At 39.8% G+C, this 12626-nt stretch overlaps 1 protein-coding gene across 6 annotated transcripts in view; it reads left to right on the plus strand.

Annotated features, from left to right (window-relative positions):
• The window catches only part of GHR (growth hormone receptor), a 137938-nt gene that overhangs the window by 9737 nt on the left and 115575 nt on the right, over nucleotides 1-12626 (plus strand). Inside the window, exons 1-3 of one of the 6 annotated variants that reach the window (XM_082783430.1) lie at nucleotides 8195-8348; nucleotides 8487-8580; nucleotides 9202-9249. The exons of 3 other annotated variants lie outside the window; for them this stretch is intronic. The gene's annotated coding sequence lies outside the window, so the exon portion shown is untranslated. Of the gene's footprint in view, nucleotides 1-8194; nucleotides 8349-8486; nucleotides 8581-9201; nucleotides 9250-12626 lie in introns of those variants that run through there. 2 more of the 6 variants (XM_082783431.1, XM_082783432.1) reach the window with 2 other exon arrangements.

Genomic DNA, 12626 nt, shown 5'->3' on the forward strand with positions numbered 1-12626 from the left:
TGTGTCATCTTCTGAATGTTATTAAGCAGTCACATTAAATAGTGGACACAGCCAAATATCAGAATGGTGATCCACTGCTTACTGAACACAAAGTCAATGCATGGCTTAGAAAATATGTGGAAGGACTGACAGAAGGTTCTTTTAGAGGTCGAGCAAACGATCTCTAGCTCTTGCCACATCATTGTGTTTTGGAAGGGTGGCTCTGGAGGGCAGTGTCAGAGTGCTGTGTTTGTGATGTTACTTAATATTCCAGTTGATTGGTATTTTCTGAATGTTTTTGTGCTTTGATTACTCCTGTAACAATACAAATAGGTGCTTTTAAAAAACGTTATTAAAATTCCCAGACAGAAGCAGTGCAGTTGTTCGCAAACTGTGGCTTGTGGAGCACGTCCAGACAATGCACAGAGAAGCCAGTTCTGGGAAAGTGCTGAGCTGTGCACCGCCGAAGGAAAAGGCAGCCGTGGCTTCAATTGCCCATTCAGCAGTCTGCAGGCATAGCTGCCTTGTGTTCCTTCCCTGCTGCTCGCTTGCTGGCTTGCTGAGCAGAAATTGAAATCTGCCTTAGAGTTTGTGGAATTGTATATGAATTCAGCACATGCTTCCCTGTGATGCCTGCAGAGAAGAAGCAGCGCATGATAAAGGCCACACGATAGGGGACCTTAAGAGAGTGGAGCTGCAGAAGGTGGTGGAGGTGTGGCACTGGTAGAGTTGGAAACCAGCTAATGGAGAATAGCAGGAAGCCTGAGCAAGCAACCAGATTCGTTACAGCAGTTATTGGACAAAAGTAATGCATCTTCTGAGGAAAGATGGGTGTTAATCTGCATCTTGTTCTGTTTGTACAGTCTGTAGCACAACTGGCTGGCAATCACTTGTAGGTGCTATAACAACGCAAGCAGTTAATAACTTAAAAAGAGAAATTCAGACATCTGAAAAGCAACAGTAAAATAAAAAAAAGAGCCAAAAGTACATTGAATTTTAACTGTGCTTCCAGGTTAGCATTGATTCTTTAATTTGTATAAGCTTTGTGGGATATGTTAAGGGACAGAGATGCGTACAGTTTAAAGTTCTTCTAGTACTGTAAATCACGGACGGAGTGTGTGTACTGCTGAGTGAACAGCACAAATGTTTTTGGATGTTCTACATTATAAATAGCTGCTTTTTGGCAGCTTTGGCCTTGGGCCTTGACTTTTGACCCCTACTGCTCTTAACTATTCATTCCTTTGTTTTTTTTCTTTGCAGAGTGCTTCAGCTAGTACAGAAAAGGACTAGTGCCACTTACTATGTTGTTTTGTCACTCCCAACAGTATAAACAAACAGATTACTCATGTTCTCTCCATTTTTTCTTAAGACCTGTGTGCCTCTGGTGGGTGAGGGATGATGGTTTCAAAACTGTGTTGGTAACTCCTTTCTGAAGAGCAAAGCAGGGCCTAACTGGTAGGGAACTCTCTGCTGATAGCATTACAAACTTAGGTTATGTTTTACATGGCATTAGTATTTTGTGCCATTGTTTGTCTCATAGGTCTATCCATGGACATCAAAGGTTGGCTGCTTTTCTAGCCCTTGCTACCAGCAATTCACTGGGTAGAAAAGTCACTTCATTTTGCTAAGTTTAAGAAAATGTTGAAAAAGTAAATAAATGCCATGTGAGCCATTGGAAATAATTATCTTGGGACCAGGAAGACCCACAACAAATGTTCTTTCATCTTCAGTTCTTAGTACAGTCTGGCATTGAGAGGTTGTGAAGGAAATTCAAAATAAGTTTTGCCAAGATTACTCAGTGAAATTGCTTGTTGCCAGATGCTGATGCTGATTGAGAGGGAACAGCAGCCACCACTGGGGGAATTTGTTTTCTAAAATTACTCAAAGTCGATACCAATCCAGTTGTTCTAGGAGTTTATTAATAGTTTGCAGACTACCCGACAGTTTGAATGACAAGCAAGCAGGTAGTGGAGATGCTTATGAGCAAAGTGTTTCTCATCTATCCTGATAGCTGTGGGAATTCCTGCAGCACCCTTAATTGGGAAATTTAATGTGGCTTTGAGAAAGAAGTTGTAGAATAGGCTGTAGGACTGGAGTGAAAGATTCGGTCTGTATTTCCCAAGCAGTAGCTCCTGGAAGCAGTATGCTTCTTGTGGCTAGGAACACAGCCATATTCCTGGCCGTGCCTGCATAGCAGGCTCAGCAGCAAGCTCAGAAAGACCTCAGCCAGACGTGAACGTTCAGAGGATGCTTCGAGTGCTGTGCTCGTGGCACTGATTTCCAAACTGTGGCAGAACCACTACAGGAATCCTGTTGGGTTTTGATTTTGTTCTTTGCTTCTTTGGAAGAGGGGAATACTTGATGAGTGTTTTCAGCGTTGTTTTGAATGCATTGTGCTCTCTGTGCAGGGTTGGATTAGTATTAAGCCAGGTTCTGCTTGTGTTTTAAGGATAATGTACCCAACCCAAGATTCCAGGGATCTAAAAACAGGCTATTCCTTTTGTTCAAGCCATTATCTGGCAGTTGCGTGAGATGAAAGATTTACATGAATTAAAGATGTGTGGCAGAGTATGAAGACAAGCCATTAAAGTTATCTCGCTGCTGATCAGACCCCTTTAAGCAGTTTCTTAATAAAGAAGTGACAATCCAGCACTATATGGAGTAAATGTATTTAATTGTTTCAATGGTAGGTGCAGCTAGGAGGAATCTAGCATCCTGTCTGAAGTCTGGTTTGTTGATTATTGTATGACCCAGTTGGCAGCAAGCCTGCCTTGTGAGGCACAGGACAATAATATCCTTCACAGCTACTTTGCTAAGTAATTGGAATACACTGCCAGTATTATTTGGGACAGATATGTATTGGATAAGCCATTGCTGCCAAGTTGCATGATAAAAAGAATTCTTTTTTCCATCATAAAACTTTCCTGCACTGTTCATCAGCAAGCCGAGATTGAGGAACCCTGCTTCTGGTAGGATTTCAGGGAGAGTTTCTAGTCAAAGTTGAAGATAAGCTTGTCCTTTTGCTCACTAACAAATCTGCTTGCTCGATGCTGTACTAGAGCTCTTAAGCATTTGCTCAAAATCCTGCATTGTTGTCTGAAAATTCAGATTATGATGTCAAGTCTAATCAAACAGTGATTTTTATAAACTCAGAAAAAGTTAACCAAACGATGCCAGTAGATACATGATTATATAGATAATTTCTAACTGCAGTCTCTGCCAGGTGATGAACTATCTGCATGAAACGATCACTTCTTCACCATACTCAGAAAGGCTAAAATTATCCTTTTGGGAAAGACGGGAATCTGGTAGACTCCAAGTGCAAACCAGTCTTTTTCTGGAGGATTACCCATAGGCTCTTAGAGATGCTGGTTCTCCCGTTGCAAAATTAATATAAGCTCCTGGTAAGGTTGTGTCGATCTTCTTTCTTCTCCTGTTTGAATTTCTCCATCACTTGAATTCTTCCTGAAAAGTAGATTGGCACAGGTTCTCTTATTTTTCAAATTAGTCATGTCAGCTATGCATAAAGGAGCTAGAGCAAAAGCACTGCATATCCGTTGTTAAGTGTTTTATTTTCCGGACTAAAAGCTGAATACTTTCAGTTCACATGTCATTATATGCCTGTCATTCTTAATTACTTTCTGGCATGTTCTTGGGTGTTTTGTAGACAGGAAAATATATTTGACTTTTTTTAAACACACAGCTGAAATGCTTCCATAACTGTAGGCTAAAAAAAAATATTCTGTGAGGCTGAGAACTATAGGGAAAAAATAAATGTGTGGACATACTAACTTCTTAGTGCTTTGTCTCTTATTATCAGTAATCACTTTGCTCTGGGGGATTGAGACTGATAAATTTCATTTTTGGAAATTGGTTATCAAGCACATTTGGTTATTCAGAGCATATAAATGTATGATTTTTCCATGTAGGTATTTTGTATACTGCAGCTTGTGATTTTTTTGATTTCTATATAGCAGGAAAATGTGATCTTCACATTCCACATTATGTACACACAAATTCATAAGCGTACGTGTATGCAGAAACAGATATACAGTTCTGACTCTTGATACACATTCAGCGAGCTACAGTAACTCTCCTGAAGCTATTGGTAAATAGAAACTCCATCAGTGAAAAACTGACAATTTCCCAGCTGTGCTTGCCTTTGCTTCATCGGATTTTATTCTCTTGACTGTCAATTGGCAACTTGACTGCCCCGATGATTTGCTGGAGTATAAGGAGCCTATTATTTCTCGAAAGAGCTGCAGTTTCTGAATCCAAAGCTCACTCTTCAGAACTGCCACAGTTAAGAGAGATGCAGCTTTGCTGAGCTTGTTCCAATATGCAATCTGCCTAGGATAGTTTCAGAAACGGAATACACCCAAAGACAGTGGATGAAGATTAAACACACGTATTCTGTGTAGGATTAATTTGTTCAAGGGGCTGACATTACTGTGTTATGTAGGCAGCAATGTGTGCTGCTGCCCAGAGTGCCTGAGCTGCTCTGCTGCTTGGGAGCATTTCTCACCTGGGTCAAGCCAAGCCAAGACTCTTCTCCCCCTGGGAAAGGTGGCTGCGCCCTCTCCCACGTAGAATCCTGCTTCCCAGTCTTTGCCAATGTCAGCACAAACCATTGTGCAAATGTCAGGTGGATCAACTTGCATTTTGAATCAACAAACTCATATACCCATATAGGAGGACAACAACAACCGTGACCTTTTTCATCCAGGTCATTGAGCTGATGCAACGTCTCCCTCGACTCTTGATAGCAGGAGGGATTGGGCATCTGTGGCGATGGGCTGCCTTGTCACCAGGAGGGGTGTCAGCTCGTTCTGGCAGCAGACCATAGCCATGTTGGTTTTGGTTAGGCATGGGGATGCTTTTTGACAGCCCCACATACCAGGTGCCGCCAATCTTGCTGCAGAGCCAGGGTCAGAGGCAGACTTCTAGTGGTTGGGCTCCATGTGCTGCTCAAAGAGAGATGCTGGGCTTTATTCTCCTATCAGCTACTGCAGGAAACTGCAAGGCGGCCCAAGATCCTGCTTGCAACCATCGAGTGACCCAAAGGGTCATGTATCCACAGCCAGGGGATTTGAGAGCTCTGCAAGCAGGGCATTGCCATCAATAACAAACTTTAATTAAGCAGGGATGGGCAGATGCAGCAACAAATGGGAATGTGGCCTAATAATGCCTGCTGTGTCTGGGTGATGTCATAACTTTGCTATTTTTGTATTTTGGTGTTTCTAATTAAGAAATCAAGATTTTCTATTTAATCCACAATATTGTCACACATCTACGTAATTTTAGCACTGAGGTGGTTTCCATTCCTATGAACCATTACAAAAAACCAGCAGAACTTAACCTAAGAGTGTGCGTTGATACCAGTTTGTTTGTTTTGTTAATTATAAACGGATCTGGTACCACCTGTGATGATAACTTGCCGGAGACAACTTAGCTCACAACAGAACAGAAGGGATACAGTAAGCACCTTTCACATGCTCCGTGCCTCTGAGGATGTTAATCACTCAAAAGAATAGTGCAAAGACTTGGAGGTTAGTACAGTTAACCATTGTGCAGCTTAATTTCTTCTGTGAGGCGAGCAAGTGCATGTTGGACACCTGATTGGACTGGTGTTGGGTAGGTATCCACCAGAATCATACGCTTTCTCAAAATACCAAGTGTCATTAGGCCAAGACTTCAGTTGATGAAGGGTACTTATATGGTCAAATATTAAACATCTGCTTTAAATACCTCAGTTATTAGCCTTCTCCGAAGACTGTATTGGCTGTGATAAAACCTAAGACCTTAATTCAGCCGAGTTTAGTACTTGAACCTCAGCGGTACACACAGAATTTCCTTAGTGTGCACTGCCTGCTGTGATAAACAGGAGCAAAAACTCTTGCCTCAGGTGACAATAATTTATCACTCATACAGTGTCATAACCATGGCTAGCAGTTCACTAAACTATGACAGAGAAATATAAAGATACCTGCTCTGGAGGACTGGCTGGTTGCATTCGACTGCACTCAGGAACAGCAGGATGATTTACAGTACATAATAAAACAAATGTAATCACATGCTTATTACTTGTGCTTTTAACACATTGTTTTTTTGTTGGCACACTCTATGTATGCCTGTTCGAATCTGATGCTCCCTGATATTAATTGAATGTTTATGCCTTGCTAAAATAGCTGAAGGAAATTTTTTTTTCCTGAAATCTCTGGTTTTAAGTCAGTTTTGAATGAAGCCTGATGATATCAGCGAAGGAATTGAACAGTAAAGGAATCTTTGAATATTGAGTTTAGATTGCAAGCAATTAGTATTTTCCGTGCAGCAAATTATATAAGCTTTTCATTATGAGCTTGCCCTTGACTGGATAAGATAAAGCAGTAATTTAAAAAAAAAAAAAAAATTTTCCAAGAAACCAAGCCAGTTTATAATTTTGAGTTGAAGTAGGCTAACAGTGTCATCTCTTACAAGTAGCTGTGACTATTTAACTCAAATATTTTAAATAAAATGATTAATTCTGAAGCTTCATTTTAATGGAGTCAAATGAAAAAAAAATAGTTAAACATAAGTAATTTCAAATAAGTTCAAGTAGTAAGTTTAAATATTTTCAAGTGCATTCAAACAATTTAAAATGGATTTTATTTTGTTTTGCATAAAGGGTTATGGATTGACTAAAAATAAAAATTTCAGTCCTCCTTTAAAAATACCTTCCAGTACAAATGGAGCCAAGTGAATTTTTTTCACTGTGCCAGAATGATCTGTTGTTGAACTGTTTTTTGCTGTTATGCTGTCTTCTGCCAGTTCTCTTTTATAGAGAAGCTAGTGTTTTTATGATGTTTACGAAGGTATTAAGATGCCTTTATGCAGATAAAATTTTACTAAATGAGTATTTACTGATGATGGAGACTGATTATGCAAGATAATAATGATAAGATAATAATGTCAGATGAGGTTTAGGATGTTGGTAATGGTACCACTAATGATTAAGTGGTAGGTACTGAGCGGACACTTTATGTTTCTCTTTCTTCCTCTGCTCCCCCATGTGTTTTGCTTCTTTCGTAAGCCAGATACCATTCTTTCAGTTTTCTCCATTGGTCAGTTTTTCGTATCTGTATTGCTGTCTTCTGCATGCTCTTTGGTTTGTCAGTGACCTCTGCATGGGGAAGCTGCCCAAATGTGACGTGGTGTTCAGTAGTACCCGGGAGAGGAACAATTAATCTCCTGTCCCATTAATGCGTTACAGAATTACTCTTGCCTTTGAGACGATGACATCGTGTTGTTGACTCACATTCAGTTTGTGGTTTACTCCAAACTCCTCTTCCATTATAGGGCAATTTAAAAAAAAAAAAAAAAAAAAAATTTGTTGGTGGTAGCATACTGCAGTCTAACATTTAATCTTATAATAAAACAGTGATAAAAACTGTCTTGCATCATGGAATTCCCCAGATACAATCACTTAAACCCTTGTGATTTGAGAGATCTTACTCTTTTTTTTTTTTTTTTTTTTTTTTTTTCCTTATGCTCCAAACCAAAGGTGTTTTAGAAGAAGCTTCAGCCTGAAAAATGCTTTACTGAAGTAGACAAAATCCATCTTTATTTCCATGTTAGGGGTGGTCAGAGCAGATTTTGCTGAGGATCTGGACAGCTTCCACCTCCTGCATTAGCATGACATTGGAGTTCTGCCTCTGGCACTGTCCTGTGTCAGAGCAAACGTTCGAAGTCCTGTTTGCTTTGTGGTCAGTAAAGATCCCAACACTGCTTTTTTCATGGATTAAGGTGATAACTGTGGTGGCCAAACTAAGCTTCTGACAGTATAGTTTCCCCTTTGGCCTTAACTGCTACTTATAAAACTTTGCAAATATAACTACTAAACTGGCAGGCAGTTTTCTTCAGCTACATGTTGAGCCTTTCTAAGAGCTTTTGCTCTCCCTGAGGTTTTATTGCAAAATGAAAATGTTCTCTTTGTCTCTGGCATGACTTCAGGTTTGTAAACTTTGTTAACCAAAGAAATATTGAGTTCATATTCCAAAATACTTGGAATCTACTTGTTGACTTTTGGGTACATAGGGCCATTGCTCTCACTCAGCACAGTTTTGCCTTTAAACTTCCGGATGATCCCTGTACACATTTTCTTGTTTATTCCCTTTTCTGTCAGAGAGCTCTTTCCTGGAAAACCCAATGCGAGCACGGTTTCCAAACTGTGCTGAGGGTGATCATTCACTTTTGCTATAAGAGCTCTTGATGGGATGGATTGTGGACGTTTTGCACGTTTGCACTGAGTTTGTATCACTGGAGATGGGCATATTTGGATTACCAGCAAGGATGAGTGAATGGGATATATACCCAAAGAGGAAGATTGGCAGGTAGGAAGTGGGAGCAGGGTTTAGCAAGGAGATTCTGCCTGTAGGGCAAGTGGTGGGGGGTGGTGGCTGGGAGGGGCTGTGTTGGAGAACACTTGCCAGTGGTGATCTACTGACCTTCACCCATTCTCCTTGGCACAGCTTGCCCCCCTGCCCTCCAGCCTGTCTCCTTCCCCAGGACATCACAGCTTCTTTCTTCCTTTAAAGTTGACCTTGACTGCACATGTGCTGAAAGGTGAGCTCCCACTGAACAGCCTGGTTCTTTGTCTTGGCTGGATTCCCAACCCAGGTGCTGGATTATTTCATCTTTTTAATTGTTATTTTCTTGGCTTTGTGGGGACGGGAAGGACAGAAGGCAGTGTCAGATTATAAAGGCTGATTTACGGAGACTTTGAAGGTGGAGCTGCTCTGTCTTGAGGAGTAATGCTTTGTTTGTACAACACGAATCAATTTGCATTCCATTTTCACCATAACAGCTCAGATACAATTAATCCTTACCATGGGCTACTTGGATGAGTACTGTATATTCAATTGAACTTTTTAACCTCCTAAATGAATCACAGAGAGAAAATTAATGCTATTTATATTTAATTATACATTTGCAAACTGGGCATGAGGGGAGAGTGTACACAAAAGTGATGTTAGCCTTTACGTTCAAGCTAATTGAGGGAAGCCTGTTGTCTTTGTGAGGGATGATGAGTATAAGCTTCTGCTACAGTCAGTTGACTGTAAAAATCGGGTTGCTTTTTAAAATGGACACTGTACACTTGCATGTTGTGAAACTCAGTTATGTTAAAAAATGCTTCGTGTGAGTAAAGCCTCCCTTTCCTGATTGGTCCTGTTTATTTCTTGATAGTTCTATCTTCAGAGGGTTCAGGGAGCTGAGAGGAGATGAATGCATCTGGTAAGACTCACTGTGTTTTACGCCCTGTATTCTTCCGTATCTATTTAGCACCTTTCTAGACACTTGATCATACATGTCACTATAAAATGCCTGGAGGCATTTTATATTCAGAGTTGCAGCAAGCCTTTATCTTGCTTATGATGCACGTTTATAGCCTTACTTGTTGCCTCCAGAATTTTGCAAATCCTGAAGGTTGAAGCCCCACAGAGAAAAAAAAGAAAAAAGAAACTGATTTTTTTAAGCACAGTTTTAAGCCATCCCAGTGAATTTTGAATGCCTGTGGTATGCTTGACAAATCAAGTAACTTCTTAAAGCAGTCCCATTCACTGTATTTGGTATATGAATGCCTCACATACTTAAACAAGGAGAGTAGAAACAGAATCCTTCTCTACATCTTTTCAGCCCATCAGCAAAATGATTTACAGATATAGAAATTGTATATTAGAGAGAAAAATGACTCATCAGAAATACCGGTCCTCTTCTCTTTCTCATCTTCGATTATTTTCATCATAAACCGTGGAGTGGTCAATGCCTGTCTGAATAGGACTGAGGATGTGAGATAGGTCTCAGAAGCCAGAATATTTTGCAGTTTTTACCGTCCTTCCTTTGCTGCATTTCGAGTTGCCAGCTTTAAACATGCTAAAGGCTGGCAAAGTTTAATAACTGTGAAGGATGTTTGTCTAGTTTATGCTAATGTTTCATTTACGATACACTGCCTTTATTAAGCAAGAAGGAGGAAAAATGAACAAATAGTATTTTATCTCATTTCTGAAATTGTTAGCATGAATGCGTATATCCCACGCTAGATGATGACAATGAACTCCCTGGAAATATTAGAGTTGCTCTCCATTAAGAAATGTGCAGTGCTGCACCTAATGAAGCAGCACTTAGCTTCGCTAATGTTGCGCTGGAGCAATACAGAGGTTCTTTTAACACGCAAGTGAATTCCCAGAACTCTTGCTTTGTAAATAAAGTCTGTTCCCAGAGAGTCCCAATTGATAATGACAGTTAATGTAATACCTGCTGGCTAGGCCTGGCCTTTGCTAAAAGAGTTCTTTGAAACTTATTTATTGATTGATGCAATCAATTTAGTCCGTGTCCGTCCCCCCTCCCCCAAACAACAAACAACCATTAATTTGGCCTCAGTTTTTCTTTAGTTGATGGGGTGAGTGAGGTTAAAGTCTCAAAGACCTTGCCTACGTTTTTGTTTGTGAAGTACTTGGTGATTTTGACTTTACATGTGATTATAGCCCTGGGAATTACTATTATATGAATATTAAATAAATGTAATTTTCTGTACAGGTTGACCAATGGCTACCCAGAAATAGAGGCATAAAAGATGCCTATCTCTCCATGTCATCAGTTCTTCAAAAACTAATTCTTGGCTATTTACCTGTGCAGAAAATGGAGTTTAGTTACAAGGCTGAGATGTTTCTCTCCATGTGAACAATATGTTAATGCATTAGAGGAAAGCATTCCCCTCTGCGTGCTGAGAGTCACTGATACTTTCCCCTTGCATGCTGCTGTACAGAGATCAAGTACTGAATGTTTGCCCCATGGTGCTGACCTTAGCCAGCTTTCCTGCTGTGTCCAGAAGTGATGGGAGTTGTGCTTTGATTTGTAGGGATCCACAGGGATACCCATAGCATTCCCTTGGAAGTCAGAGGATTGATGTGATTGCTGTTATCAGAGAATGGATAATGCTAAACATAAATCATCTAGTGGTGACATCCATCTCATGTTTTTTTTCTGTTTCCTCTCTCTTTGTATACATTTTGGTATATAATTCTGCATACTGAATTACTTAACTGTTGGCAAGTAAAAAGCTTTTAAAGGGAAACATGTTTTTATTCTGTCTTTTTATACGTTTACTTCAAAAATGACACTGTTATGAATTGATACACCTTGTACTGGGCACTCTACAAATGCTCAGTGGAAGATATGATTTGTTATAAATAAGCTGAAAAATTAGAGTCCCTGAAAGGATAAGTGAAAAAAGAATTAAACAATGATTCTTAGTAAAGATTTAGTTAATAGATAATTATTATTCTTTATTGCCTAGTGTTGTTTGCTTTGTGCTTCTGATTGATTTTGAGTCATTTTTAGAATGTATGGCAGTGTCTTCTTTATGCTGTACCAACAGGGGAGATGATATGCTGTGGGAAAACAGAAAAGAATATATATAAAAAATTTAGCAGGAGATTTTAGTTGTGGTGGCAGTGAAATAAAGTGTAAGCAACGGTTTTTGGTGAACTAGGTCATGATATTACTATGCCCCTTTAAACTCTAGTAGTTTGTTCCCTCATTCACTCCATGCATCCCTGCTTTCTTTTGGCTTGACAGTTGTACTCTGAACTTCTGGTTACAAGTTTATCAGGTTGTTGGACAATCTTCCTGTTCTTGATCTTAAAGGAAACAGAGTTAGAGTGGTTCAAGATTTATAGCTCTACATGTGCTTTACTGGTGACTGATCTGCACAGTGGAAAGAGGATGCAATTGTAAATGTTTCAAGGGACATGGAATGCAATAAAGCAATTCAACCTACAGCAGGTCCATAAAAAATTAAGCATTATTGCAGTATGCTATAGAAGCCTTGTCGTGGTGGAGGCCGTCATAAAACATGCAGGACAAATTACACAACCCCCTCTTATTTTGCCATTACTTGGTACAAATAATAACAATTATTAAGCACTTCTTTCCTAGCTGTTGTTACAGACTAGTATTTTAGTCCCAGCTTGTGGGGAGAAATATGATTAATAAAAAGTACCCTACTTTGTAGAAAAATACTTCAGATACAATAGAAAATTATAACATTTTGTACAAATTTGAACATGCCATGGACTTACGGATTTTATAGACTGTTAAAAGGCCTGTGTTTTGTTTTTTTTCCTTCTCAACATTTTCAAGTTCTGCAGATTGTTTATCCCACAACATTCTATTATGGACCTCCACATAGTTTTGATCTTCATAAATAGTTTCCGTTTGAGACTTTATCTCTGCTGAAAAGGGCTCAGTTGCTAGTGTGGTCAACAGTTTTCAAAACTGATATGGAAACTTGCATTTTTCTCAATGTGTCAGGAATGATTTTGTCATTTCCATAGTGCCTTTCAGCAGCACTTCATTAGGATTGCCTCTTGACAGCAACATGGGATTGTCCCAATGTTAAGCAGGGCCAGGCAGTGCTGGCCAGCCATGTGCTCCCCTAGTGCAAACATGCATCCTCTCTGGCCAGGAATATTTCCAACAAGTGCTTTTTCTGAGCACTGAGTTGTTGTAGAGCCAGTCCGTCTTGTGAGATGTACCAGTCCTTTTGCTTCTCCTGTGCCACTGAATACAGAGATCAGTGTGGCTTCAGCAAGCAGTTCGTCAAAACCTTT

This window comes from Aythya marila, assembly GCF_965140915.1.
Source record: "Aythya marila genome assembly, chromosome: Z".
Lineage (NCBI taxonomy): Eukaryota > Metazoa > Chordata > Aves > Anseriformes > Anatidae > Aythya > Aythya marila.